A 4418-nucleotide genomic window follows, 5' to 3' on the forward strand; every position below is an offset into this window, starting at 1 on the left:
CACACCAGAGAAGGTGCTCAAGCCAGGAGTGACAAGGTCTTATAGCAGGAAGGCTCCCCCAGGTGGAGGGAAGGTGAGTGCTGGGGGTGGGACTAAGGCCCTGGCAGCACCTGCTACAAAAGCTGACATAGTGAGAGTGAGACCAGCAAGGGGGGCTGTGGTAGGAGCTGAATTCAAACGGAGGGCCAGAATATGGGTCCCCTGTCAGGAGTTCTACTCTGAGGGGTATGGGAGTCATTGTAAAGTTGTGAGCAGAGAATGGCATGATCTCACTTGTTCTGGAAGACTCTGGTTGCGGTGTGGAGACTGGAGTGTCTAACGGCAAGGGGAGAAGCAGGAAGACCCTCAGGGCACCACAGGCAAAGCTCAGGGATGATGGTGGCTGGAAGCTGGGGGAGAGGCATGAAATAGACTTTTGGATTCTGGAGGCATTTTAAATGGAGAGCCAAGGGAATTTGCTGATGAATTGGATTGGATGTGAGAAGGGAAAGAAAGAGGAATCGGGACACTACAAGGTTTGACCTGAGCAACTGGTAGATCAGAGTTGCCATTTTTCAAGATGGCAAAGGTGGTGAGGGCGTTGATGGTGGTGGACTGGGTGAGCCAGTTCCTCAAAATAAATCCATAACTCCCCCTATCATCTATCAACTATCACCTAACAGTTATCAATATTGATTATCTATCTATTATCTTCTGTCTTCATCTAACAAGAGACTCTATTGGCTCTGTTTTCCTAGGGCCCTGACTAATATAGGAGCCCAGAGATCATTTTGTATTTCAAACCGTCTCTTCTACCCCTGGCTGCCAGCACTTTGCCTCTATGGCTCCCTCAAAAATGTGTGTTTTTTATATATCTGGTTACAGTCCACTCCGTGTACCAAAAGCCACACCCGTAATTCATTTTGAGATGTTCCTCTCTCAATATACCCACTGCTGTTGTAGACATTTCAGGTTGCTCTTACATCTCACCCTTCTGGTTCCTAAAAGTCTTTATGTCCAACTGAGAGAGTACCCTCCAGGCCATACACTTTACCCCACATCCGTTCTTACAAAGATCTTACAGCCAGAAGCTTGATTTGGTCTCTACTCTGACGCCAGGTCATGGTGGAAATGTTCTGGGATTGATCACTGTTGCCCGGCTGTATCCTAATTTGAAAATATTTTGCTGACGGGAAAGGCTGAAAATGAGAAACAGTTTTATTTTCTAACTCATCAAAGTTCTGAAGTCCTGTATTTCCTCCAAATTCTGCTTGCAAACTGGCCATTTCTTTTCTGAGCTCTTCTCTTTCCGGAACTACCTTTCATCGTATGTTGCTATAAAACACTGTTGGTATTTTGCCCGGAGATCTCTGACCAGATTCATATGTTCATTAGGTACATTTTCTATTTCTTACTCTGTAACATGGATCGCCACTGTCCCGGTGTCCTAAAATTGTTTTCTCGCCATTTTCTCAACCTCTTTTTTTTTTTTAAGATTTTATTTATTTATTTGAGAGAGAGAGAATGAGAGATAGAGAGCACGAGAGGGAAGAGGGTCGGAGGGAGAAGCAGACTCCCCGCCGAGCAGGGAGCCCGATGTGGGACTTGATCCCGGGACTCCAGGATCATGACCTGAGCCAGAGGCAGTCGCTTAACCAACTGAGCCACCCAGGCGCCTATTTTCTCAACTTCTTTAAGTTCCTCAACTTCCTGTCATTGATCCCCAAGACAGTTTCACATATCTTGGGTTTTTGGTGGAGTAGCACTCCACTTCCACTGCCATCTTCTGTTCTGATTGCTTGTGGCCAAAGCAATGCTATGTAAGACACAATGGTGAGATTTCAGTGGCGTACAATAGTTATCTAACTCATGTAGCCAGGAGGTGGCTGGCGTCAGCTAATCCAGACTGAATTTGTCAAGGCTGGTCTGCTGACTTGTGCCAGGTTTATCCACACATCTGGGGGTCAGCTAGTGGTTAGCTCATCTGTGGTTGGTTCAGCTGGGTGGTTCATCTCTGCTCCGTGTGTCCCTCATCCTTCCTCGGGACCAACAGTCCAGCCTAATGGTTTAGTCTTGTGCCAGTGGCAGAGGCAAAGAGGGGGGGTGGAAACACATGAAGACTCTTAACACCTAAGCTCAGAATTGGCACACCATCTCCTGCACCATTCTGCTGGCTAAAGTAAGGCACACAGATAAATGTTAAGACCAAGGGATAGGGAAATATACTCCACCCTTCTCATAAAGGTAGAGAGTGACTTTTTCTGATCAATGATCTAATTTATCCACTCTCTAATCATTCTAATGATGTTACGTTTCTATAAAATGGCTCATTGGAATCTACAGTTGAATGGTCTTGTCTGGTTCTGAGTTAGAGTTAACCAAAAGAGAATTTTGTGTGATATTTGAAAGGCAGCGAAGTGACAGCTGTTACTCTCTGAAGGTCTTTGGTTCCTCTAGATATGGTGATGGCTAGACGTGGAGGTCAGGGGAACTCAGCTCATCCCCTCCCTTCTCCGCCCCTCCCAGCTTTCAGTCCTGACCACTGGCCTTCCCCAGGCTCTTGGATACAGGCCTTCAAAGGTGACAGCTATACATAGAATCGGGAGTGTTCCTGTCCCCAAACTCTACCTTTGTGGTCTCATTTTGACAACTAGATGTACTTGCCTCCCAAGCTGATGGTTTGGGGTCTCCAACACTGATCCTCTCCTTCCACTTCTAGACTTCAGCTTCCTCAGTAACTCTCACAATTTTGGAAGGCCTGATTCCTATAATTCCTTTCTCTTGTAACACCCACAGTCACCCTGCTTCCCTGCCTGAGCAGTACCTGACTAAGTGTCCCCAAGCTGTCCACAGCCCTCTGCTCCCTGCACTGTAAAGACCCAAGAGTGGACCCAGGTATTCTGCTTCTTACCTGCCCTATAGCTCAACACCCAACCCTTCACTGCTTCTACTTTTTCTGAGAAAGTCCTTTCCAATATCCCTTTAAATAGGCTCCTTCTCTCTGCTTCCTACAGTTTATCCAACCAAGATAATACAAGGTAGTGGATCTCAAAGGGTTACGAGGCCACTGTCATTGTATACCTGCACTGTTCAGCAGGAGCTCCGGGTACAGGACAACCCAGGGCAGGGACTCTAACCCTGTGTATTTCAGGCTCTGGGACAGTTGCTAGAAAGTCATTTGGGCAGTATTTAAGGCCTTATATAGTTCCCTGTGGTACAAGTGGCTTTCAGTTCCTCTGAAGCTGGGCTGGAGCAGCACCATGTTTTCATACTTGACCTGAATGAGATTTGCTTTTCCTTTGGAAAAAATAGGGAGGTTTTGTTACAAATAGGTGGGATCATAAAATCCAGGTACTTAATTTTTTTTTAGTTTAAATTCAATTAGCCAACAAGTAGTACCTCATTAGTTTCAGATGTAGTGTTCAACAATTCATCAGTTGCGTATAACACCCAGTGCTCTTCACATTACATGCCCTCCTTAACGTCTATCACTCAGTTACCCCATCCCCCCCCACCTCCCCTTCAGCAACCTTCAGTTTGTTTCCCATACTTAAGAGTCTCTCATGGCTTGTCTCCCTCTCTGATTTCTTCCCATTTAGTTTTCCCTCCCTTCCCTATGGTCCTCTGCACTGTTTCTTATATTCCACATTTGAGTGAAACCATATGAGAATTGTCTTTCTCCAATTGACTCATTTCACTGAGCATAATATGATCCAGTTCCACCCATTTTGATGTAAACGGTGGGTATTCATCTTCTCTGATGGCTGAGTAATATTCCATTGTGTGTATGGACCACATCTTCTTTATCCATTCATCTATCGAAGGACTTCTCAGCTCCTTCCACAATTTGGCTATTTCGGCCATTGCTGCTATGAACATTGGGGTGCAGGTGTCCCTTCTTTTCACTACATCTGTATCTTTGTGGTAAATACCTAGTAGTGCAATTTCTGGGTCATAGGGTAGCTCTATTTTTAACTTCTTGAAGAACCTCCATGCAGTTTTCCAGAATGGCTGCACCAGCTCGCCTTCCCACCAACAGTGTAGGAGGGTTCCCCTTTCTCCACATCCTCTCCAACATCTGTTTTTTCCTATCTTGTGAATTTTAGCCATTAACAAATCAGTCTATTAGAACTTAAATTTCTAAGTAAAAATGAACTGCTTCTAAGTAATTATCTTGTGAGTTTGCACACTTACTCATATGAAAACTTAAAGAAAGTCTTGATACCTTCCCTTTGGGCCTTGTTTGGAATATAGTAAGTGGTAGCCCCTCATCCCAAAGAAGGATGAGCTCAATCTTTCAAGAAAACCAGAAGTCAGTTTAGTGATTCATCTGATGAATAAAGTGAGTTATCAAGGTGAGTGAAACTATTATATAAATTAAAAAGTGGCTCTGGAAAGCGATGTCAGGTTCTTGAGAGATGCTTTGATCCCTGCATGCT

The sequence above is a fragment of the Eumetopias jubatus genome, unplaced genomic scaffold, assembly GCF_037043125.1.
Source record: "Eumetopias jubatus isolate StellerSeaLion01/CBP00866 unplaced genomic scaffold, mEumJub1_p1.0 scaffold_1, whole genome shotgun sequence".
Classification (NCBI taxonomy): domain Eukaryota; kingdom Metazoa; phylum Chordata; class Mammalia; order Carnivora; family Otariidae; genus Eumetopias; species Eumetopias jubatus.